We start from the raw sequence: 27953 nt of genomic DNA on the forward strand, positions 1-27953 counted from the left end.
TAATGCACCTCTAGGTTGTTGTCATGCATCTTCAATAAACAAGCTACAGGTAGTCCAAAATGCAACAGCTAGAGTCCTTACCAGGTCAAGAAAATATGATCATATTACTCCAATTTTACAGTCTCTGCACTGGCTACCTATTAAGTTTCAGTATCAGTTACAAAATCATTACTTACCTATAAGGCCCTAAATGGTTTAGCTCCTGCGTACCTAACTAGTCTTCTACCACGTTACAATCCATCATGCTCCCAAAGGCCAAAAAACGCCAATTTTGCCCAATTTCCCAATACTCTGGAATAGCTTTCCTGATAATGTTCGGAGTTCGGAGATTTACACAAGCTCCAGTCTGGATCCAGAACACCTGAGAAGAGATGATGCTGACCCTCAGAGGACCTCAGAAGATGCTAACCCTGAAACAGCATACAGAACTAACAAACATTGCTACAAGTATGACTGCATCATATAATAATTGCTGTTAATAATGTTCAACGTCCGGTTGACTGCGACTTGTATACATTTTTCTGAAAAATCCTGTCATATGCACACAAACTAACAGTCAGCACTTATAAGCTACTACTAAATATTATAGAAACTTTATTTTCTGTAAAGTTGCTTTGTAATGATTTGTATCGTAAAAAGCGCTACACAAATAAACTCGAATTGCTAAAACGTCATTATTTTGTGTATTTGGTGTAAAGCAATGTGTTTATGTAGTTTAAGGAACAAAAACACATTATTTTCCACAAAATTTACATGATTGCTGCTCCTCTATACCCCACCTTTATGAAACATATTTTTTCAAAGCTCATTGTTCTGAAAAGCGAGGTATACGCTGATTGGCCAGCTATCCAGTGGCAAATTCTTTAAATATGAAAAATCACTAAAAGACTGCGTCAGAAGCACCAAACTGTTCTGCAAAGTTGGAACTGCCCCACTTTATAGAAATAACTTGTCACCTTTTAAAACATTTATGGATTCAGTGTGCGGTTCTATGGCACGTTTTAAACTCTTAAGATGAACCAAGCAGGGGCCAGAAGACGTCTCTTCACATAAAGAGTGTGTTAGTGTCCAGTAGGTCAAGGTTCAACCGACAGCACATAGGCCACAGATCGAGGTCAGCTCTTCCTGTTTGTTTGCACAAAACCAGGCCACACTAAACACACGGACATCAGGAGCCCACTCTGATGACGCAAGTCACTGTGATGTTTTTCTACCTCTCGCAGAGTGCCACTCATAGTCCAATTCAACTGAACAAATGCCACTCGCAGTGACAGAGACACTTCAGTTTGTGCAAGAGCCCCGGTGTATTGATGGGTTCTCACAACTGAAGGCACAGGTAATTAATTTGAGCCACAGAAGAGATGATTCTTATTCATAAAGCTGTTAATGAATACTGGGTTCAATTATTCCAAAGAAAAATAACAATTGCATACAATTTATCAAGAATTTGGACATTTCGGAAAAAGGGCCATAGCAAAGTCTATCAGAGTACATGAATTCACTACAACAGCACGGTTCCAACACTTTCAGTTAATTCGGATGAATGTTTTAAACATTTCTAATTTTAAAAAGGAAATGAAATGGAATCATGTTTAATGTAATGTTTTAGCCAAAAATTAAATAATGAAATTTACCTGTATGAGTTTCTTTCTTCCGTGGAACAATAAAGAAGATATTTTGAAAAATGTTAGTAACCAAACAGTGTTGGGTCCATTTGAATTGTGTTGTGTTGACATGCATTGTATTTTTTGACCATACTATGGAATTCAATTGGACCTTAAATGGTTTTGGTTACCAACATTACTCAAAATATCTTCTAATTCATACAATAATTACAATGTTTTAACAGCATCTGAAATGTAATTACTTACAAATGAGCAACTTTACAGATGTGCAGTGGTAATTGCAGAAAAAGAATTTATAAATGCATTTACTGTAAATATGTAATTATATATCATACAAATAGTCTGTTTTTGTACTTGTAAATGTTACATCTGATTGTTTACCTGTAAACGGTGAAATCAGGCTGAGAGCTTTGTTATGAAAGTTTAAGAATTCAGCGTTTAACATTCATTTTTATAAAAAATAATGTATAAATGCATTTTCTTTATCACGTTGCATCCTTTCCTTTCCTTACATCAGCTTCTATTACGAACTTGAAATTGCTTTGTAATGCTATTTGAGGAGGACAAGCAACATTTACAGCACAATTCATGTCAGATTTTGTTGCGGATTTAAAATAGATTACATAAATCTGAATTTAGGTAGCTTTTGATATTTCACCATTTCCCCATTAGAACAGATAGGCTTTGGTCTTGGATGCCGCAAATAGCTGCCCAGAGGCATTGCAAAATGGTGACCGAGTGCACAGACTTTGCAGAAAAGTGTCTTCTGTGCCGGTGCTCACAAACCGTGTCAGGAAAAGCTTGGGTCATGAATATTAATTATGTTATTCCATGTTCTTTGAAAAAGGCTGATGTTGGTATATGAGCCTTTAAGACAAGGTGGGAACTGTATCACTTTCACATCCATTGAACAAAGATTTAATATATATATTAACTCTTTGTTCAATGGATGTGAAAGTGATACAGTGATTTTATTTATCTATATTTTTTTAAAGGCCAGTTCTGTGTTTATAATCTTATATGTATAAAAGTATTATTATATATAAACGAGGTTGAGGTCAGTTTGTGCTGGATCCCAGCATGTTTGTGTTTAACTGTGACTGAATCACAGTCATACTGTTATTCAGTACAAAAGCAGGACTGTGAGTGTCTCTCACATCTCTGATGCACTGTCAGGGTTTGTTTTGTTATAATGACTGGAAAGTTTCTCTCTGTGATTACATCAGAAGCTCTCCTCCTCGGTTATATCAGAAGGCATGCATTTATAGATACAACAGCAATCTCTTTACAAATGAAATGTGTTGGAAAAATGTCAGCGTTAATGATGACATATAACATGTGTGCTGAGGACAGATGAGAGAGAAACATTCTCCAGCACACCACTTCTGTCCTACTGTAGAGTCTACTAAATGTGTTGCTGTACGACTGTGTCATTTTCTCTTTGAGCTTTCTGAACATGGACAATATGAGCCATTATATCCAGAGAATTTGTTCAATCATGCCCATTTGTGTTAGCATGAAAAGGATCCTTAAACTGGTTTAGCTTCATGATAGACACAATTAATGTTTTTCCCAGTGATAAGAATATCAATGTCAGCCATATTACATTCCTATTTCAATAAAATGGAAAAGTACACAGCATTTAAATAATTGTCCATTGTTCTAACGATACAGTCTCTTGACTAAAATCAAAGCAGTCCACTGAACAAATAACAGTATTGAGCAAAGGGTCATCTTTTGTACCATATAATGTCTCAAATATCTTTGTGATTAAAGTTTAATTGTTTAAGTTTTTTTTTTAATTGTGAATTTAAGAAGTTTTTTTAGTTGTTTTAATTATTCTTTTCTTTTAGTTCAACTGTGTTCATTAACGTAATTTTAGTATTACATCTGAATTTGATGAATATCTAAATGGTATGCAGAAAGTTGGTTAAATAATGCATTAGATAAGGTTAATAAATTGAATAGAAATTACATTTTGAAAATCACTTTTGTTCAACTCACTGAAGAAGGCCTTGAGCTGAAACATTTGTGTTTTGTCCTGCTGATGATTAATGTCAAATAAAATGCTAAAAGATGAGTGCGGATCATGGTTTCAGGAACAATAAATTATTGTTTTAAAATTATTATTATTATTATTATTATTATTATTATTATTATTACTACAGCAAACTGACTAAATGTCCAATCTATCAATGATACCAAAATAACACTTAATTGTTGACATTAATAACATTGAGTAATGAGCTCTAATCCATCTGTATACTTTTTATTTTAATAAATCAAAATTGCAGTGGTATGTCAGTGGATGTATATCAACAGGGTGCACCAAATTTGCTCATTGTTTACTAAATCTTCTGCAGTGTATAGCAAGTTTGCAGTTGCTTCCTGTCACTGATAACAGTAAATGACAACCATGAATGGTAGCTACTTGTGATTTATTTTGGTACCAGGACATTTTCTGTCTTTCTGTCTTTTTTATATTATTATTACAATGACACAGTTAATTTACCTTGAAGACTCAGTTAACATGCAACTCATTTTCACAGAGATGAGAGGCTGCTGCATGAAAGAGATGAGGACAATCTATTGAAATTGATGCAAATGATGATTAGTGATATTTGGGCAAACATCTGGAGCTGTGTTGCCACCTTAGGGGCTTTTCTTTACTTTAATTTGTAGGAAATTAGATTAAGAGATCTGGATCAGACTCAAACCTTTATGCACAACTCTGATGAAAGCAATTGTGAGTTAACTTTAATGCCTTTTACTGTATAAACCAGAGATGCAGTATTTGTTTCTAACCATGAAAAATATTTGGATAATTTACAATACATCCTTGTTTTATGATAATATGATTTTAGTTGCTTTGCACTATTGTGATAAACACACCATCACATACAGAATGAGTCAGTCTCCATCTCTATGTGAAACAGTCACAAAAATATTAATATATTTTCAGATTTATCCATACATTAATACCTTTTTAATCTGCACGTCTACCGAGGTTGAATATCTGTATAAGACAACATACAAATTTAGATAAGTGGAGCAATATATTAATAATATTATTACTATTATTTGTACATTAAACATCCAGTTCCACATAACCTTATAACATATTATTTTTAGCTGTAAGTGTGTGTCACTGCATATTCAGTTTCCATTTGGAGAGACAAATGACTTGTAGCTGGACACTTGTCGCGTCACTCCTGGTTAAGACTGATTTAGCTACAGATGACAGAGGCAGATTGTGCTAACGTCATGAGGGTCTGTCCCTCCACAGGACAAATGACAGCGGTAATGTGATTTCACAGTGAGATAAAGAGCATGTGTGTTCGAGAACGTTGTACTTGGACAGATTTAATAAACTCGGAGCTGATTCGTTTAACACACCACGAGAAGGAAAGCGGGAATGATTGGCAATAAAATTTGAGCTGGTTAAAAACAGAGAAGTCAATGCTAATCCAGTAAGTGAAGGCTTATTGTTTCCTACGGCTATCAGGCACTGTTTGTACTTGTTGAACACCTGTAAGTGCACATACAGTACACATGAGTGCTGGGATACATGAGCCTCCAATTATCGTAGGGTTTGTGTATTGCAGCACGTGTGATCACTCACCATGCAATGAATCTCTTGGTGAACTCTTGGACCCCTTCGTAACCCCAACTCATTGGACAGGTGTTTCTAACAACCTCACGCAAAGTCATGTTACAACTAATTCCAACTGAGTGACTGAACGGGTTTAACAACTTTCGGTCAACCCTGGTTAGTATCAACCGTCTCAAGTCCACAAATTCACTGCAAGCAAAAATGGTAAGCACCTTTTTGAAGCAGCAAGCTCTAAATTGACTGGGTGGCTGGCTTTACGCAACCTCCATGAGCCAGGTGACTGTAACGGAGCGCTTTTTCTAAATTATGCTTGTGAAATCATCAGCACTATACAAAGGTACAAACAGAAGCTTACTCGCATTCCAGCCTTTTTGTATTTTCTGCCTTTTAGTCAAGTGTCAGTCAAATGACTGAGTCTTGATTGGTTCTTGGCCAAAAAATGCTGCAATGAGTACTTGACCAGACAAAAAAAAAAAAATCATGATAACTAGGGCAGATTATTAGATCAGTAGATTTATCAAAAACTATTATATAATTTCTTGTACAATACCATGTTATGACCTCATACAGTAATTATTATTATTTTTTAATATTAGTACATTATTTGTAAACTAATACATTATAATGTTGGCACCACATAAACAACCATACGCACTGATTTTGTGACATAGTAAACTTGCTCAGTAGATCACCTGGTACAGCATTACACTTGCAATACAGATCACTCAGGTGCTTGTGTAACCCCTCTCTCCCAGGTCCTCTGACACTCCTCGCACTCGCTCCGAGCGGGGCTCGAACCCGGGTCTCCTGCATGGGAGGCGGACGCACTAACAAGGAGTGAGGTTTACCTGCACAGCACTACTCGCTGGCCTAAAAACATGAGTCAAGAAAAAAAGAGCAAGCTAAAATTCCAAGGTTACTTCAGCAAATTACTTTTTTATCTCACCTTTAGTATCATCACCACATTTCATTTCCGGAATACTGCAATACGCACAACAGCTAACATAAAACATCGCCAGATTCACATTTTATCAGTTTTGGACAACTGAACCTGCACTCAGCTTTTAAAGTATTGTAAAATGTGCAAACACCATCATATCATCTTGGAGAAATCTCGCCACATGTACATTTTTAATGTGAGACTAGGTTTGGTTATTTCAGAGAGCCAAGCAGGATCCCACCTTCCCTGCATAATCACTTTCCAAAGCCATGTCTCCTCTTAAACACATGAACGCACACAGCCAGACCAGAGGCTATGAGCGACAGCACTGGTGGAGGATTGACTTCAATGCTGTCAAATGACCTCATGTTTCATTCACCGGTGAGAAAACTTTACAGTACAAAGTGCATGCATAATACTACAATAATAATGCCTTCTGTTCTCGCTCGGTCTGTAATAGAGTAAACACGCTGATGATGTATCATGTCTGCGTGGAGATAAAAGCATAATTTGACGGGCAGGTAGGACAGCCTATTGTAGTCCTTGGACCAGGAGATATGATTGGACGAGCATTTTTTGGTGCTACACCTTCCACTGACAATATAAATACATTTAGTAACTTATTGCTTGCTGTCGGGATGTGAAGAGCTTTCAACCACCATAACAAAAAATTTTTTTGAACCAAATCACCTTCCCTGCCTTTAAGTACTGAGTCATGTGTGTTATGTGTCACAGTGTCTTATTTTTATTATCTTTTGTTTAGAAAAAAAAAAGGGAAACAATGTTTCAATTGTTTTGTGTGTCTGTATGTGTCATATCTGACTCATATTCACATATCCATTTGGTCTAACTAAGAAAAAAAAAAAAGATATATATTTTTACAAACAAATCCAAACTAGAATATGAACTGGAATCGTATTGAAATTGGAGTGGAGAATGAGTTTCAGGCCAAAGGTCCGATCAGAAAAGTAGTAGATGATTACAGTCACTTCAGCAGCATGGCAAGATGTTGTGATGGACTTTTCTGTTCTCTTTCCACACTGACACTGGTTTCTTGGTATTGTCCTGATGTGTTACACAGCATAAAACAGACACTGACTACACTGTCTGAACAAACTGATACGATTTTATTTTCTACAGTCTTTCCAAAAGATCAGATTTGAGAAACAAAACGGAATTGGATGCAATATTAACAAACCATAGTGAATGCAACTATGACATTTTCCTTTGCCTCAAATGGTCTTTCTGTTTGACATACTGTAATGAAAAAATGAGCAGTGTCTGGACAGAATGCCTGGTACAGAGAATACAGTCTTTCCCTCGTACCCTTTGCTCTGTCGCCTGATTTGGTCCCATGATTCAGCAGACAGGAAAATATATTTTTAAAAACATCCTCTGTGCTGCCTTAAATGGGAGAACTTATTCCATTTTTAATACAGGAGCACAATAAGCTGAGTAAACTGCTGTGCTAACAATATCCTAGATATTAGGTACAGATTGGTAGCAATGAGAAACCTGCATTCAGAAGGGTGAAAAACAACAATAAACATCAATGTGCTAAAATCACACACACAAACACACACACACACACACACATTACAGTCTTAATGTGATGCTTCCCCCCTCACAATATGATATTTCAGCCCAAAGCATCTACACTCCAGGAATAAAGGGCACAAATATTGATTAAAGCTTGAACTATTCTTATAGTTCCCTCAAGTAGTGTTTGTAATAGTTTGCATCCATTCCTTCAGACTGGGTAGAACAAATATTTTATATAAATTATTCTTGTTCACATCCATGCACTGACTGTTAAGTCGCTTCTTAAGATTGTAAAAACAGGCTGATAAAAGCACAAGACAAGACCCAAACATAATTGTTCTCTAAATTAGGCAAAGTCAAGAAAATAAAAATGGCTTCTTTGCTCATGAAAAAGGATGATGCCATAAGGGCATGTGGAGAAATGTATGCCCATACAACAGTAAGGCCCCAGTTACACACGTTGCTATCATTAAAAGACTCAGCCTTCATGTTCAGCTGACAAAAAGTGATGCAAATGCAAGATGTAAATTGTCTTGAAGGTCTATAACAAGCAAAATCCATGACAGACCAGGCCTGTGCACCTAAGGCATCGTGTGAAGGTCTGGATTTCAATGGAAGGGGAAAAAAAGAGTGAAACAACACAAAACTATTGGGTCACATACTGTCACTATCCCAGCATCTGAATTGAAATAAGACGTAAATTACTGAAAATTATTCAAGTATAGCATGCCTTGAGGTTTATACCATGAAAGAACTTTTCTCTAGTACTTAGTTGCTCATTATGAAATACTATCTTGTCCTGTAATATGTGATACTGTAGCCAACAGAAGAACCTGTACATGTTTGAATGCATCAGATGGTTGATGGCCACTTACGATCCCCTCAAGCATTAAGATTTGTGGATTTATGAATGAATGGATTTATGTTTTCAGTACAAAAAATAGTAAACGTGTTCACTCTTCATAGATAATTCAGAGTTTTTTTAGGTACCTGGACAAAGCAGATGTTATGTCCAGATACACATCTCTGGCATAGAAGCAACCAGTGTTGGCAGCTTGGCTGGTTATGTGCTCAATTAAGCTGATTTAAATAAAAAAATAAAATGTCTATGACACCTGGAGAGAGCCATCTCAATGGCAGTTGCATGGTTGGCGCATGAAGCCCGGGGAGAGCTCAAACTGGATGCTGCCATTTTTCCTTTGTGAGGCTTTAGTTCCAGAAAGCTTTTTGAGTCATAAATGCAGTGTTGTATCCAAGTCCAGTGTCGAGTCCTAGTTTATAATCAATCGAGATTAAGTGGCAGACGTTTATTAATATATTTTCTTATTAATTTTATGTTGTTACTTTTATATAAGACCGTTTCAGGTGACTACCTCTTGAAGATCATCAAGAGAATGGCAAAAAAATTAAGGAAAACTCTTTGAGTGAGAAGGTGCGTCCAAACTTTTGGTCTGTACGGTGTACAGGGGCGTAGATTACGCGGGGGTTGGGGGGGGGGGGGGACGTGTCCCTTTTTATTTCACATAAATGCTGATCTTTGGATCCTTCTATTCATCAAAGAATGCTGAAAAAAAATTGACTCATGTTTTAAATAATGACAATCAGCAAATCAGCATATTAGAATGATTTGATTTCACTGAAGACTGGAGTAATGATGCTGAACATTCACCTTTGATCACAGGAATAAATTACATTTAAAAATATTTTCAAATAGAAAATAGTTATTTTAAATAGTAAAAACTTTTAAAACTTTTGCTGTACTTTGGATCAAATAAATGCAGGCTTGGTGAACAGAAGAAACTTCTTTAAAAACATTAAAAATCTTACTGTTCAAAAACTGTTGACTGGTATAGATTACAGAAATTTTCTATTGTAATGTTTATATATATATATATATATATATATGTGTATGTATAAAATTTCTGTCCCCCTCACTTCTGAAAAGATGGCTACGCCCCTGACTGTGTATATATAGTGACTGAAGAAACCAGACACCAACAAAACAACAAAGTATAAACACAACTGTGAAAACTTCTGTGATGATCGAGTGACAACCTACCTTTTCCAAACAGCAAGAATAACGGTAACAATTAGCAAGAATATGTGAGTAAATGATCAGCTAAAACATATCGATACATTTTAACTAAAAGCGATCTCTCACCTTTTCCCTCTAAAATATAGGAACAGGCCAGCGAGAAACTTTCTACATCCTTATTGCAATTTCACAATGTTACTAAAATACGATTAAATGGTCATCTGACTCAATTTGTGCATACAAAAAATGTAAACAACTTGCTTGTCAATGAGTCGGGTCAGTTACGCGCCACGCGCGCGCGGAGAGAGAGAGAGAGAGAGAGAGAGAGAGAGCAGACGGTTTGTGGCACGAGTATACTGACAGGATCAGTTTAAACGGTTGAAAACACTACAAGGTAGGCTATAAAGACTATTAGCCTACCTTGTAGTGTTTTCAACAGTTTAAACTGATCCTGTAAATAAAATGTAATTACTTTCTTTTTCCAATTTTGCTAACCCACTATTCGTCTTCGTAAGCGTAGGCTATAAGACGCATACAAAAATAAGATTTCAGTAAATATTTGATAGCTTTTTCTGTAACAGCTAGATGTTTACATGGAGTGATGTTTTTGCCCTCACAAACTCCTGCACTGATAAGATTGAGGTTAAGCAATCACACAACCTGTTTTCAAGAGTTCTCTTTCGCAAGACTGAGTAACATGCACAAACAAAAGATTTACTTTAACGTTAGGTGTTACTTATTTTCTCCACCAAAATAAACTGTTTCATTTTAAAATAAAAATCCGTAAGGATAATCTATTATGATCCTCAGAATAACTGTCGCTCCTATTCAACTTTCATTTTTGCTCTTAAACACCAAAAAGAGAAACATTGTGTAGTACCACAAATCTATAAAAATAAAAAATAAAAATAAACAAAAACTTGTCGCGAAGGTCACAGTGTTGAGAAACAAATCAAAAGTGTTTTTACCTTTAGCTCGTCTAATTCCACGAAAGTCCCCAATCTGTGATCCACAAGCGGGCATCTTCAGAGGGAAAGAACCGAAGCCTGCGCAGGATTTAACACGTAATCCTATCCTGAATGGATTGATGCAGATGAATCCTTCGGAGAATATCAATCTGCTGTGACTGGTCTGCGGTGAGTGACACGCGTGAGCTCCAGATCACGAACACACTGAAGAGATCAAAGTGAAGCCGCGGAGCGCGTGTCTGCATCATCAGCCTGACGTCAACACTCAGCTAGTGACCACTGTTGACTGCTTTATACAATTAATCTAATGAACGCATTAATTACGGTCAATAGAGTGAGACTGACACCTTTTATGTAAAACTAACCTTCAATTTACTGAATGTGACGTTTATTTATGTTACTTCAGCTACTAATACGTTTAATTTAAGCTGTATAGAGAAGATTGGGGTCTATCTATCTATCTATCTATCTATATAAAGCAAACGTATTTCAACTTTTGACTCAAATTTTATAATTACTGAGATATTATTATGAGATATATATATATATATATATATATATATATATATATATATATATATATATATATATATATATATATATATATATATATATATATATATATATAATATTTGCACACTTAGACATTTAGGCGGATTTAAAGAAACTGATTTGTCTTTATTTTAAAATATGATAATGTGAATGACTTGTAGTGTACAAAAACACTCTCAGTTAAAAAAGAAAATGCAGGCAATGATGTAACTCGTTTAACTCGCCATATATAGTAGCCTACTATACCAATGCAGGCAATGATGTAACTCATTTAACTCACCATATATACTGTAACTCGATGTAACTCACCATATATACAATGTGACGGCACATGTATTATTTGTGTATTATGTAAACATCATGTATTTCATCTTAGAGATTAGGATGTGGAAACATGTGAGCATGATTGAGATCCACTATTCTGTGCTACGCCTGTGGAAATCTGCTCCCCTCTGCTGTGTGAATGTTATTTTATTTGTATATTTTTTTTGTGAAAAATTGCTGGGAGCTCCATCATTACACTCAACACCTCACACAGAGCAATTGCAATGTACACACAATGTAGTCTCAATGAAATGCTGAAAGCCAATTAGCATTATTGTTTCTTCAAAGGTTGTTCAAGTAGCACAAAAGAACACTGAAGCTAAATACAGTGTTGGGTGTGCTCTTTCTGCACAAAAGCTAAACAACAGGAGCCCTACATTTCATTTCAAAATATACAATGGTATTGGAATAATAAAACGTCCCCTTGGAATTATAGTGTTCTATCTGCATTCTGAGTATTTTGAGATATTGAGCTTCAAATTATTTGACTTTGTAGATAAAACCTTATAGGTTTTTTTTTGTTTTTTTAAATAAAATGTACCATAATGTACACGATATTTTAAAAGTCTATCACATAATGTAAATATGTTGTCACAGAATGAGAATAATAAAATTGACAAAAATGTCGGATAGAACCTTGTAATTCCAAGATAACCAAATAGACTTCGTGGGCATACATATAACAAACATTAATACATTTGGGGTCTGTAAGTATATATATATACACTTTAATTTAGTGAAGACAAGAAAATGGATCAAAAGTGACAGTGACAGCATTTCTAAAAAGATTTAAATTTCAAAATTCCATTTATATGAACTGAACTTTATATGGTTATTTTAGTTATAACAGAAAACTAAAACTAAAATCATTTAAAAAATGTTGCCTGGTCTGATGAGTCTGGATTTCTGTTGAGACATTCAGATGATAAGAGTCAGAATTTGGCGTAAACGGAATGAGAACATGGATCCATCATGCCTTGTTACCACTGTGCAGGCTGGTGGTGGTGTAATGGTGTGGGGGATGTTTTCTTGCAGGCACACCTGCACCTGTTCATTACGGGCTGAGCGGTCGCACCTGCAGCCCATCAAGACCTGGCTTTATAAGCTGCACCAACGAACAGAGGTGAGAGATGTCCCCAAAGACTAGACTAATGTATCTCTGTTGTATTCCTCCAGATAGCAGCGTGTGACCGCCAGCTTTTGATTTACACGGACTTACAAAGCACTGCACACAGAGAGAGAGAAGGCCGAGCACCGAGCATAAAATCCACCCTTTGGGGAACTCACCTTGATCCTCGTGTCATGTGCTTCTTCACCCCGTCACTATATATATATATATATATATATATATTTGGCTGACCTATCCTTTTACAGTATGAATTACTGTACAGAATGAACTTGACCGGACACTTCCCTTCAACAGTTCTTCCTTTAACCCCACTGACCTGACTAACAGCCTCTTCAAAAAGCTCCCAGACTCCACTCAACCCTTACTCTGTCCTTTTGCTTCAATCCACTCACATGCAGAATCGTGATCCCCTGTTTACAGTAACACCACAGGAATCGTCTCTACGTAACAGAGAGGTGCCCACAGATGCATCTGTCAGAGCGAGCCACTCAAATACCAAGCATAAATAAACATCACTGTCATGGGTTATTGACCCCATGATGAGTGACTAATAGGGAAGTATTAATAATTACCAAGCATGTTCATTTGAAAGAAACTCTTTTTTTTCATATGTTCAAGTATATGGTGGGACTTTATGAAGGCTTTTTTCCTGTTTAAAAGGGGGAAAATGCAGGATGTAATATAGAGTCTGCAATATATAAATAAATTGTTATTCAAATTTTTTTTTGCCACTGTTCTCATCAGCAGCAGATTTTATAAAGTTGCGATGTTCTCTCTCGTAGACGTGAACATCCTTTTTTCTTTCTCTTATTTGATCCAAGCATTTTTCCACTGACCCACACAATACTGAGAGAGATGCAATGTTATCAAATAAAAAAAACGTTTGAGCTTTAGAATTGATTGAAAATAATGATTGCAGAAAAACAGCCATTTTGGGTGTAATTGAAATTATTGTTACAATTATTTCACTTCATTTTATTTGTTAACATTCATGCTCTGCTAAAGCTTGACCTTCAGACCAATAACACAAACATCACACGACTGCTTCTCATGACTCGTTCAGTTATGTCATATATGAGCATGAAGTTTCTGATATTGCGTCACAATGGAAAGTTACCATGATGGTAGACTTAACCTAATTAATATTCATAAGATTATAATGCCTTTGCAGTGCTGTGACTTTGCCTGACTGCACTTCTTAAACACACAGTGACTCAAATGCACTCAAAGATAAAAACAAGATCAGCAAAACTTTGAAAGGGGATATTTTTTCTTCTACATGCTTCTGTCCACTATGAACTCTGTCCCAATACAAAGTTCAGTGCCCCACTTTGAAGATAAGTTTTGGTGAGGCAAACTACACTCCGTGAACAACACAGGTCACTGTTTTTCATTCAGTGTTTCACACTAAAAAGAATCTATGAAGACTATTTTGATCAAACTTAAAAAAAAAAAAGCAAGAATGGTTAGCTCTCTCAAAAAAAATGTAAATTTTCCATAAATGTATTTCCCCTCATAATTGATATAATATATTACAAAGCTGTCAACATTTTGGCAGCTAAAAAGTGTGTATGAATCATTCAACAATTCTGTTGTACCACCTGTTTTATTATGTAATAAGTAGATTTTAAGATAAAAAGCTGATTTTGGTATAAGTAGATTGGTATATTAACATTATATAACTTACTGAAATATATGGTTAGAAGTTGTAAAATATACAGGCACCAGTGTGCCATCCTGTACATTTCTGGCTGAATTACTGCTATCACAGCTCCTGATGTCTGACCATGATTTTAACAGGATATTCATAACAAGTCACTTGTGCTAATCTAGCAAGCAGGCAAGCTATTGAAAGCAAATGAATCAATTACTTGCTAAGCAAAGTCAATATTTCTCCCTTGTCCAATATTCTGGATAAACTCTGAACTTCAGCCAACGTGAACAGTAGTCGAGTGGGAATTGACTATTCCCTGAGGTGTATTTTCTGGCTGGTCCAGCTGTGCAGACTCCCATGCACACCAAAGCCAGCAGTGAACTGTGAAAAATAATGTGACTACTCTCAGGCTTGATAAAAAGCTTCTGGAGCCAAAAAAATGAACACGACATTGGCCGACTACAACTGGCAGACCGCTCTCAGATCGAGGAGTCAGTAAATTAATGTCTTCTGTTTTAAAAAAAAAAAAGAATACAGAGTTCCTCAAACTGACAGTGGGTGTTAAAGTACGAGATTCCTCATAAATGGCGCTGAGTATTGCCAGAATCTGAGCTAAAGGTCCAGAACTGAGCCAGTTTTCTGTGAAAATCCATCATTAAGCCCTAGCCATTAAATATATTATGCTCAGTTCTGAAAGAAGAGCTTTATGAATTGGATAAATTCTTCTTCCAAAGTCTTGCAGAAAGGCTTTTCAGTCATTTGCTGGAATAGGCTGATTAACCTACAACGTTCTTTGAAAAAGGCTTTCTCATTACTATGGAAAATGTGTTGCAATATCAGCCGGGTAAATTATATAAATGTAATTTTCAGAGACGTTATCATTGACCTTGTGTCTTGCTTTGTTGTAGACATAAGACATATAGTACAAGGCTCAAGTGCCACTTGATAAATGAAGCTGCACTATTATAAACCAAGCGTACAAAACTGGGGGTTCACAACAATGTCTTAGAAGAAGCACTTTGGATCCCCCAAGGAACCTTCCAGTGAACAGTTCTTAAAAGAACCATTTTTTCATAGTATGAAGAACATTTTAATAATCTAAAAAAACCTTTTTCATTTTGTGGACTGGAAAGACTCCATGGATAATAAGAGTTCTTCATGGAACCAATAATTCCAACCTTTATTTGGTATAGGGTTTAGTAAACTTTACGATGGAAATAAACTTTTCTATTTAGCATTGATATACCAAAAAGTTTGCATGTCAAAAACAAAGTGTTATCCTTTCGAATGCATGAAAAGTGTCTGGATTTTTAAATGCATTAGAGTACCGAGGTGTGAGAGATGAGCTCATATGAATCAGTTTACAGGCAGATTTAAATCAGCACAGCGTGAAGTAAATTTAATTTGTAGGACATTAATTTGATTCCCTTTGATTGAGTCTTTCTGACATTCTGCAGTTTCATCCATAGGCAGATGAAAAATATAAAACATTTCTAAACTCTACTGAACAATGTCCTCATTTGCCTCCACAGCAAAAAATCAAAAACTACCTGTGAGCGTCAAGCACATCCCCATTATCCCTAAGTTATACTGCATTGGAAACCTCAAACAAACAGAGCCTTCAGAATATCAGAGTTGTATGGAGATATCAGTTGCAAATGCTGAATAGTCACAACGATCTTTAGTTTTGGCACTGTAATGGAAGTGTAAGTGGCTCAGAATGCCAAAACAGATGGTAAAATAGAGATTAGAGATCGCTGGAGGAATAAAAAAATAAGTGAATTCTGTTAAGTGGCTATGTGCTGAAACTCGGTGTCTCTAGAGTTGTATTTATAAAGCAGCATTAGAGCATATACTGAGTTCCCCTGAGAAATTCACCTCCTGTGGTGAGAAAGATAACAGGAAAAATTGGGCTTCATTATAACTGCAATTCAGAAATGCTCTTATAGGGGGAGCTAGAGGCATCGCAAATGTCATTCGAGCAAATCTTGATCTACAGTACAAGTTAATTTAAAAATACACTTTTTTAATTATTTGTTTAGAAACGATGCAATTTCATGAGCATTGGACAAAAGAGTTACAAAATGAAGACAAGAAGTAAGTATTTTCAGATGTTTTGCTAACACATGTTTTTTTTCAAAGCACTTCACTGCTGCAAAGACACGTCAGCCAACTTGACAGACAGAAAAGTGTCTGTTTCTGTCGAGGTTTGGGGTTTTAGGACAAACATTTCAGTGATATTCATCTGGTGGTGGGGATTACATTAGGAAAAAAAAATATTTAAAGCCCTTTTGATGCAGTAAAAATATGACTATTGTTCCTCAAGTATTAATTTTCTTATTCTTTTGCCTTGAGAATGCCAATAAAGAGAAAAACACAAAAGCCAAGTGCTGGCCAGACATCACTTTTTAATACCTCAAGGAAGCCTGAATAGTTTTATCAATGCCAAGTGAAAGATCATAAAAAAGGACTCTTGGCAGATAAGGATAATTAAGAGGAATTTGTTGTCAAAGGCTAAATAATACATCTAATAAACACATTTTACCTGATTGTAACACATAATATACAAAGACATTTGTCTCATGGCATGTTCTCTGGAAATAACTGTCCTCCACTCTGAAGCCTGGCCAAAAAATTAATAAATAAAAAAAATGTTTCTTTTATTTAAAACGTTGGTGGATAAGCTCAAATTAAACAGCATGGAAAAGAAAGAGGACTCTTGTTGTACTTTATATATATATTTATAATTTTATATATATATTTAATACTTTATATATATTTTATAAATGTATCTCTCTCTCTCTCTCTCTCTCTCTCTATATATATATATAAAGCTTGTTATCAATTAAAACAGTTAATCATATTAAGAATGCAACAACCCATTAAAATGCAGAGGTCGTATTATGGAATTTTATGGGAATTACATTTTTTAATTAAAACAATACATTAAAAAAAAGCCTCAGAGTGAGCACCTTTATGAATATTTGGCTGTTTTTATCAAAGCCAATCCTCCAATTTAATTATGTTTTTTTTTTTTTTTTTTACCTATACCCTCATTACCTTACCTTACCTATACCACTCTAACATTATACAATTAAATAAAAAAAAAAAAAAAACTATTTACAGCTACTAAATGTACAAATTTAAACACAGTGATGCTAGTTTTTTTTTTAGTTTTAGCCAACAGGCCAAACGAATCGTAAACTAAGGTCATGTCAGAATAATGTGCATTCATAAATGGGCTCGGCTGGTGCAAATGAGCGTGTATCAACATGATTTCTAAATATGATGGATAAACACGGGGAGTTCTGGATGGTTTGGCTAGCAGAGGGGCATCAGGGCTTTTTGCTCTAATTATCATGTTTTCACAGCACTGCGCATCTAAGTGATTTCTCTGCCTCAGTTTTCTGCGTACTCTGTGAGCCACAAAACAACATGTAAGACAATCTAAAGGGAGCAATTAAACTAAAGAGTTTCATTGTGTTGATATTCATAATGCAGAGCCCCTCGTGGTCTGTTACATTAGTCAGTACAAGGAAGCATAAATAGCTGTTTTTAGATGGATGGTTTCATTTATTAGATCAGTGGGGTTTTGTGCACATATCTTTTGGGAGGAGGATGGGGAGGGGAATAATAACCAAACCTGAGCTAGTTTTTAATGAGACAGAGAACAATTCCATTTGTTGCCATCTGTCAGATATGAGAATAAGCAGACTATCTGTCACGCTGTCAGTCTCTGTTTTCCTGGGTGTCCACTAGTGAGCTCACTTCTCCTTAGGCACTTCACCAGAGGCACTATAATTCTTCTAGTCTGGTCCTGTCTTCACAGTAATTGCACTCCAATTAATTGCACCAGGTGCAGGAAATCTATTGTCATTAGTTTTCTTATAAATACCTGTCTTTCCTTGTTGTTTGTATGGAGTCCTTACCCTTCGTGTTACTAATGTTCTCGTCTCACCCTTGCCTTCTCGGCCTCCGAGTTCCCGTTCTGTTCCTTCCGGTTCCCTGTTTTGTTCGTCTCATTGGACTGTTTATTTTGAATTACCCTTTTTGTTAAATAAACTACCAGCAATTGGATCTCTCCCGCTCCTTGTGTTTCTATGGTGCACGATCGTCACACTATCTAGATTATATTTCACCCTATTTGTACATGCTGTATATGTTTTTATGCATATTTCTCGGTGACCAAAAACTAACAGAAATCGCCAAATTTCATTGATAAATCAACATTACATTGTTCTTTTTCAATGTAAGTCACTGCCAGTGTTAAGTGCCTTAATGCAGTGGGCTGGACGGCAGCATTTAACTATCGAAAAAGAGCCATAGACTACTTTACATGGATCAATGTTACATAAGTGTATTTTATTTACTGTTTTGGCAGGTCAAATTAATATATTAGATAAAAAAATTATAATAATAATAAAAAATTGACAATCTATAAAAAAAAATCATATTTTCTGACATATTCATGTGTTTTGTATGAATTATTATTATTTTTTTTATAAATAGCACACAGCTAGTGCAATAAACATTATTTATAATAATAATAATAATAATATAGCAAAGGAAATAAAATAACAAAGGAACCAGCACTTTAGTGTCAATTTCAGTGGCCCATTACTAAAGCAGTAGTGAACAATTTCCACGGTACCTCATCTCCTTATCACCTTAAAATCATGATTTTGAGTGAGTGACATGACATTCAGCCAAGTATGGTGACTCATACTCAGAATTCGTGCTCTGCATTTAACCCATCCAAAGTGCACACACACAGCAGTGAACACACACACACACACACACCCGGAGCAGTGGGCAGCCATTTATGCTGCGGCGCCCGGGGAGCAGTTTTGGTGTTCAGTGCCTTGCTCAAGGGCACCTAAGTCATGGTATTACCGGCCCAAGATTCAAACCCACAATTAGGAGTCAAACTCTCTAACCACTAGGCCACAACTTTTTTGGCCAAATCTTTTCAATTTATATATTTTTAATTATTAACTAATTTTAAGGAACACCTGTGCATTTGTTATTTAGTCATGTTATTGTAAGATGAAAAATATCAGCTAATCTCTCTATAATTCATGAGAAGTCTACAAATCAATATGATCTAATGAGTTACAACTTAATTTAAGCTAAATCTGCAACTCTGTACTTGCAACCTTCTTACCCATGCTGAAATAATATTTTCCCCTCCATTCAGAACTCATAGAAAATACATAGGAAAATGAAAACTCACATGATATTTCATTTCTCTGAAGTTGCACCTCCATGAACTGCCCCTTTGTTGAAAAATGTCAATCTAACTTTAAAAGTTTCAGACCCTATTTATAAAAAGTGAAGAGTTATGTGCCCATCAGAACTTGTATAATGGCATGAAACCACCAGAGTTCCTATGAATGATTCAATGCTTATGTTATTCACACTTCTATGCCCCTGAACTCAGTCTAGACAGTCCAGTACCATTCTTTTACCAAACAAGTGACATGCTCCATGGCATCAAAGAGCAATAGGGTGCAATATTGTCCATCACTCACCCATTTATTTCAGTCTTTTGTCACACTTAGCAAGACACAGAGATGAGGTGGCATACTATGTCTTCTGAACCACTTGATCCTTTCTTTCTTCATCCTTTCTTCTCCCTCCCTATTATCATTTTTATTAATACATACGCTGGTAATGAAATGCCCACTCAAACAGACAGACAAAAAAAAAAAAAAAAAAAGTCTGTCAGATGAACACAAAAAAAACCAACCAAACAGCCTTTTGTGTTTATATAAAATAGATGATATCACAAATACCTTGGAAAAAGTTAATTCTAACTACACAGCCATGTATTAATCTGCACTGATGTACTGAAATTTGCAGAAGAAGAAGTTGAATTACTATTAACTGTCTTAAAAACCTTCTTGCATATAATTAAAATTAATATTGCCCTGGTCACAACTGTTGAAGCTGCTGGTGATTTGTTGCAATGTACATAAATGATACATACTCACTACAACTGCATGTGAACAAACACAAGGCATGCTGTTTCTGAGATCAAAGTTTATACATTTCACTCAGTTATTAGTAAATGAGACCTAATGATTCTCATTAAACATAAAAACAACAATTCTAGCATCAACAAATTTACCAATGCTTATGCTAGTGAATGTTGCCAATGGCAATGTTAGAGTAAATGTGCACAAACAAAACCCTCCATGAGCTGCAGGTCACAAGCATGTTGAAGTGTTTTTGTCCAACAGCACAACGTTATTAATGTTTAAGATTACAATACAGATGAAGGTACAGTTTCATTTTGAAATCTGCAGTGGTAACAGAGGAAAAGAATGTGTGTTCTCTCTGACGGGAAGCTCTCAAACAGCGCAGTGTATAATCATTTTGAGAGCCTGGGCAGGTGTTGATGTTAAGAGACGACTGAGAGACAGTGCTATCCCATCTTGGCCAGTGGTTGAGGTCTTGGCCCCGGCCCACATGCCTGGAAGTAAAAATAACCCACAGCTCCTGTGCACGTCTCCTGTCATCTGTCACAACACCATGGACTGACAAGAGCCCTCTTTCACACATACTCGTATGCCCACATTCCCTGTCTTTTCCATTAAAACACTACTTATTCCCAGCCGGTGTACTTCACTTGTTTTTACAGCTCTTCGGTAATACACTTCATCCCTGAAAAAATAAATGCATGTTCAGTAAGCCTCTCGCCTATGTATTTTGAAAAGTAACATAAAAATGTTTTGTTATTTAACCATTTGTCATCTGAAAAAAAAAAATGAACTGAAATTAACCTAACCTAACCTACATTCAGGGTTATTAGCTTTAATCAAAAAATTAAATAAAATAAACATTGTGAAATTAAATTTTAAAATATAAGTTAACTGAAATAACATATAAAACAAACTTACTTTATTTCAGCTAGCTGCCAAAGCAACGTTTCCCATTTTCATTTAGTTCAAGTTGAAGTACTAATACAAAATAAACTAAGACAAATCAATAAAATGTAACTGTATATAACTAAATATATTTTTTATATAAATAAAAAAAAAAGAAACAAATTTACTAAAACCTTAAAATTAAAGTGAAAAAAATAAAAAATAAAAATGCAATATTCATAATATTAACAAAAACTTTGATAACATATGAATCATACTAAAATATTTATCAATATTTTGTCATGACCAATCCAATAAATAAATAAATAAATATTAATATAATCATGCACTCAGACTCTGACCAGTAGGTAAACTCTTTAAGGCAGTCAGTTATCAAACCCTGGCCCTCAAGATCCACTTTTATTGCAGAGTTTAACCCTTTATCAAATGCTGCATTCATGGCATGTTGTAACGTATTACTTGGAGCTGTTCACACCCTTGGACTCCGAGCTGTTGCACTATTAATGCCTAAACATACAGTACCGCCTAATGAATTTGAGGTGGTCAGGTAGTACAAGTTGTAGCTCTCAGAATACTCCCAGTTCACAAGTTATAATTACGAGCTTCACGATGAAGTGAATGCTTTTTACAATTTAGTATCTCGTGATCACGGTAATTACAATATGGCGGGGATGCACCTAAACTCACCTGCTTGTAACTTTCTAGCAATCTTGTAGACCTTGATGAGCTGGTTCAGTTGTGTTGGATAAATGTTGGAGCTAAACTCTGCAGGAAAGTGGACCTCAAGGGATGGAACTGAGAACCCATGCTATAAGGGATTTTCCCACCATCTGAATAATTCAAGCTTAAAGTACCATGGTGCACCTTCATGTTTCTTCAAGTGCGCAATCAGCATAGTTCAGCTGCTTCTGTAGGCATCAAGCCTCACCAATCCACATGCATAAAGAACAGACAGCACTGAATGAGTGAGTCAGTCACACTAGACATGGTCTTGCATTCTAAAACAGATGGGAGTGCAGCTCAATGAGAAATTGTGCAAGGGTCTCTTTTCAAGACATACAGTTAGAAACAGCGTCTTAAAAACAGTACTCACGACTGTGCTGAAAAAAATTATTGTAGTAGTGCCTCTGATAAACTGAAAACTTGATATCTAAAATGATTTGCTATGGATGGTAGGATGATATGCAACAAACAATATACTGTCTTAAAGACATGTTTAATCTTTTCAGTACTCTGCTACAATAATGCATTCTTAAAATATAATTCAAAATATAAAGCGCATATAAGCTTGTCAATGTGCAATTTTTTGCTTATTTTCACGTGGCATTCCAGGAATTGTTTAAGATGTCTTTGATCATTTTAACATTTTGGATTTAAATTTAATATATAAAAGAAAGTTAATTAATATTAATATATTAAACATATAGTCACTCAGATAGATATCATCTTCATGTTCAGATTTATATTTAATAAAAAGTAAATTAGCAAGCCAACGTTGGGTACAAAAGCTGACAAAATTATCACTTATATGTATTTTTGATGACAAAACAAGCCATTATGTATGATTAGAAATATATTATTCTATATTATCAATTTTAAATATAATAATATTTTATTTTTCATCCATCCATCTTCTTCCGGTCATCCGGGGCCAGGTCACGGGGGCAGCAGTCTAAGCAGAGAGGCCCAGACTTCTCAATCCCTAGACACTTCCTCCAGCTCTTCTGGGGGGATACAGAGGCATTCCCAGGCCAACCAAGAAACATAGTCCCTCCAGTGTGTCCTTGGTCTTCCCCAGGGCTTCTCCCGGTGGGAAGTGCCCGGAACATCTTCCCAGGAAGACGTCCAGGAGAGATCACCGCAAGATTCATTGCCCTACGCTGCAAGGACCTTCCGTTTGTAGAGTTCGCCGCCCGGGAATTCTGCGGGCTCGCCATTATGACGAGCATTGTAGTAGTCCAGTCTAGAAATGACAAGGCCTTGCCTTGACAAGAAGTTGTGCAGCATGCTTCATTAGAAAGGGCCTGATCTTTCTGATGTTGTGCAATGCAAACCTGCAAGACCGAGCAGTCTTTGCAATGTGGTCTTTGAAGGTCAGCTGGTCATCAAAGATTACAGCAAGATTTCTGGCTGAACTTGATTGGGTAATTGTAGAAGAACCTAGCTGGATGGTGAAATCCTGTGTAGAGATGTAGAGGCAGGGAAGACAAGAAGCTCAGTCTTTGCCAGGTTGAGCTGGAGGTGATGTTTTTTCATCCATGCCGAGATGTCCACCAGGCAGCATGAGAGCCGTGCAGCTACCGTTGGATCACCTGGTTGAAATGAGAGATGTGTGTCATCAGCATAGCAATGTTCTGTGTTTTACTGAGAATATATGTCTACAAGCATGGAAAATATGTAAAGTTGTGCCAATACCGAAAAATAAGAAAATGCCTTTCTCTGGGCCAATCAGTAGACCAATAAGTTTATTACCAATTCTCGGTAAAATAATGGAAAGAACTGTTTATGAACAGATTCAGTCTTATTTTATGAATAATGATTTAATCACAACATTTCAGCATGCATATAGACAAAAACACTCAACAGCCACTGCTTTGACTCAGATGGTTGATGACTGGTACAAGGATATGGATGAGAGGAAAATAATAGGTGTTGTAATGCTGGATTTTACTGCAGCATTTGATATAATTGACCATGACTTACTGTTAAAAAAACTGGAATATTATGGTTTTTCACCAACCGGATTATTATGGATGGAAAGTTATCTGTCAGACAGAAGACAATTAGTTTACTTTAATGGAAGCTTTTCAAAGGTAAGGGTCATGGAACAGGGCGTGCCTCAGGGAAGTTGTCTTGGGCCGCTCCTCTACACAATCTTTACCAATGATCTTCCAACTGCTTTAGATAATGTGACGGTGTTAATGGAGGACAGGAGACAAATGCGAGTACAAGTAAGTTTATTGGTAGTATGATGATGGTGGAAGGCCGGAGAATGACGCAGGAACCACGGTGGCAGCACAGACTGGTGAGTTGTGACGTGGGGTGCGCTGAATGACGATGACAGTGGTGATAATCCAATGGTGGTGAGTGTATTCCAAGCGTGAAGACAGGATCCAACAGAACGGCGACAAGGCAGGAACAACACGAACACGACATCAAACACCAGGATCTACAAACAACGATCAGACAAACAGGAAACGAAAGACAGGGCGTTATATAGTCTGTGGGAACGAGCCGCACCTGCCGCTGATCAGACGATCAGCGGCCACACCCACGTGAAACAATCAACATGACGTAACATGACTACAGCTGGAGACGGTGCATTCACGAACCGTGACAGATAAAGCAAGCATTTCAATGTTTGCTGATGATTCCACTGTATATTTAGCAGGAACTGATATTGGTAATTTAAAACTAAAACTACAAAGAGAACTACAGTTAGTGGTGAACTGGATAAGGAATAACAAATTGATTCTCAATGTATCTAAAACTATCTGTTTTGTGGTTGGAACTCCTTTTTCTTTACTTGCCAAACCAAAGCTTGAACTTAGCATAGAGCAAAATTCAGTTGAACAAAAAGAAGTGGCTAAACTATTGGGAGTGATGATTGATAGTAGATTTTGTAGATGTAGTTTTATTTTACCAATAGTAAAAACCAAATCAATTCAACGTTCAGTAAGGTATATAGCAATGTGTGAATGGAACTCTCTCCCAAATACTATTAAACAACAAAACAATTTGTATGGTTTGAAAAAAATCACTTAAGAAATATTACCTTCAAAGAAAAATATATAGTTAATATTAATTAAAGGAGATACTGTTATAGGGTTCTTAGTTACATTATTTTGATATCGATCTATTCGGAGCGGCGCAATTTTTTTAATTTATTTATTTGTTTTATTGTTTAATAATTGTTATTTTGAGATCAAAGGTATTAAATGTAGAATATGTAATTTCAATGTAGTGTAATGTCTTATACGTATGGTGTGTGATAAATTGTATTGTCACATGGTAGACTATAGGACCCCAGGAAGAATAGCTTTTAGCTTATGCTGAAGCTAATGGGGATCCAAATAAAAAAAAATAAACAAATGGTAGGAGAAGCCATGTGCCTGTATTATGGGACCCAGTGATGTAGTGTATATGGAGAAGAGGAGGGGTCCAAGTATTGATCCCTGTGGAACTCCAGTGACCAGTTGATGTTCTTTGGATACCTCCCCAAGCCACCCTGAATGACCTACCAGTGAGATATGATTCAAACCAGCGGAGTGGAATCCCTGTGATGTCAAATGATGAGAGGGTGGAGGATCTGATGATTGACAGTGTCAAAAGCAGCAGATAGATCTAGAAGAATAAGAACTGATGATATAGAATCAGCTTTTGCAATCTGCAAGGCTTCAGTGACCGACAGTACCGCAGTCTCAGTTGAGTGAACACTCCTGAAACCTGAGTGGTTAGCATCTAGTTTGTTGTTCTGTGAAAGAAACAATGATACATGTTTGAAAACAACTTGTTCAAGGGTTTTCAATATAAATGGAAGGAAAGAAACTGGTCTGTAGCAGTGGGGTTACCTGAGCCTGTTTGAATGAAGTGAGGAAGGTGCCTGTGAGGAGAGAAGTGTTGATGATGTATGAGAGTGCTGTTAAGAGTGTAGGAGAGATTGATTGGAGAAAGTGTGAGGGGATTGGATCTAGAGGGCATGTTGTAGGAAACATGCAGCAAAGGGAGGCTGAGGCTCTACAATATATTCCATCACCGTAATATTTAGAAGATTTCATATGATGTTTCCCAGGCGCTGGATCTATAGCTGCCCACTGCTCCGGGTGTGTGTTCACTTCTCACTTCTGTGTGTGTGCACTTGGATGGGTTAAATGCAGAGCACCAATTCCGAGTATGGGTAACCATACTTGGCATATGTCACAACTTTCACTTTTCACTTTCATTTTCATTATTTGAAAGTGTGGCGAGTGGAGCGGGGCCGAGAGGCGTGGGAACGAGGAGTGAGGCCAGGTGTAGTGATTGGAGATGAGCTACACCTGCGCCCCACCGCCGGTATCGAGTCCCACGTAGGAGATGGAAGGATATAAAACTGGAGCGACTATAGTGAAGGATGAGAGAGGACCAGGCCTGGGCCATATTTTATGTTTTGCTTTTTATTTATGTGCACCAGTCGTCCGTGAGGGGCTGGTGCGCTGTTTTGTGTTTAATTTGAGATTATTAAAGTTTCATTTTGATTGTGCGCAGGTTCCCGCCTCCTTCTTCCGGATGATTAGGAAGTTTTTATTATTACAGTGGTGCCGAAGCCCGGGGGGAGGAGGGACGCGCTGCTGAAGATCCCTCGCCGCTGTGGTGAATCCGCGGTGCCATCGAGCCGGAGAGGAGTGTGCCGCCATGGACGCTCGAGGCGGTGGGCTGGAGCGAGCTGCCGGGGACGGGCGAGCTCGCTGCCGGCCGCCCACGATATGGAGGGGCGGCTGCCGTACGTGAGGGAGCGGAGGAGTCGGTGCCGTTTGCCAGGGGGCCGGAGCCTGCTGCCTCCGTGAAGGAATCCGGAGGGGCAGGGAACGGGGGACTCCTGCCGGCTGCCCAAAACCGGAGGAGCCGTCCACCGGGCGGCGGAGGAGTGTCGTGCCGTCACGCCTTTTTTTAACTAGCTTGGAAAAAGGAATATTTTCAGCACTGTTGCAATAAACTGGATAGCAAATTATGGATGTCAAAAAATCAGTGTATCTTAAGTTTCTAAAGGGGGGTTTCACAGCAATGCAGCATAAGAATATTTTATTCTTTAAAGAACCTTTAAGTGGACAAATATTATAAAAACCTAAGTGTTAAGAACATTTTAATAATGTAAAAGAACACTTTTCCCACTAAAATTTATATTTTTGGCTAATGTAAATGTTCCATGGATATTAAAGGTTCAACATGGAACCATAGATTCAAATAAATAACTTTTATTTATTTTTTTATTTTACAGTCAGCATCACTCACAATTTACAAGTTATATGTCAAAATCTATGTGGAAGAAGCTAAGCAGATATTGAGAACATATTCATCAAGCTCTAGCAACATGGGACTAATAGTTTCCCGTTGCTGTGTCTGTGTATCACTGGTGATATATGTGGGTTTGGTATGTATGTGTGTGCTGCTTTCTGCCCGTCCATGAAACAGTGAATGATGAAGTTCGGCTGAGTGGAAACCCACAATGCTGTTCCACATCAGAGCAGGTGTTCTTACTTTAAGTGAGGAGGAAAATATGCTTTTTACAAATTGTGATAGGACTGGAGGATCTGCATTGCCATGTGACAGGTAAAGTAATCTAATGGATTTGCTTCAGCAGTGTCAACTTCTGTTGAACTTAAAAAGTCCTGAAGTATCATGATCCCCATTGTGCTTCAGTACACACTGACCCAAACCTTCTCCATTAGAGTAATTACTGTCTGATAGACATGAAAATTACAGATGTAGCTCTTGTACCGATGCATGCTTTGAAATACAATAATTGTTTTGCCATTAATGTTATTTAAATACTTAAATAATTAAAAAAATCTTTGGAAATTTAATTTTAGAATATATTAGTCCCCTCTTACAAGTGCCCTCTTTCTCACATCACGTCCTTTAACCGTTTCCAAGTAAATACATATTTTCTTTTTACCCCCTTCACATTGATATCATTCTTTAGGG

General features: G+C 36.8%; 1 protein-coding gene across 1 annotated transcript in view; it reads right to left on the reverse strand.

The window, feature by feature from the left end:
• gcgra (glucagon receptor a) overlaps positions 1-10927 on the reverse strand; it is a 47232-nt gene extending 36305 nt beyond the window's left edge. The window contains exon 1 of the mRNA XM_052552838.1: positions 10724-10927. The gene's annotated coding sequence lies outside the window, so the exon portion shown is untranslated. The remainder of the gene's footprint in view (positions 1-10723) is intronic.
• Between the last annotated feature and the right edge of the window lie 17026 nt (positions 10928-27953).

Source organism: Carassius gibelio, chromosome A3 (assembly GCF_023724105.1).
Source record: "Carassius gibelio isolate Cgi1373 ecotype wild population from Czech Republic chromosome A3, carGib1.2-hapl.c, whole genome shotgun sequence".
NCBI lineage: Eukaryota > Metazoa > Chordata > Actinopteri > Cypriniformes > Cyprinidae > Carassius > Carassius gibelio.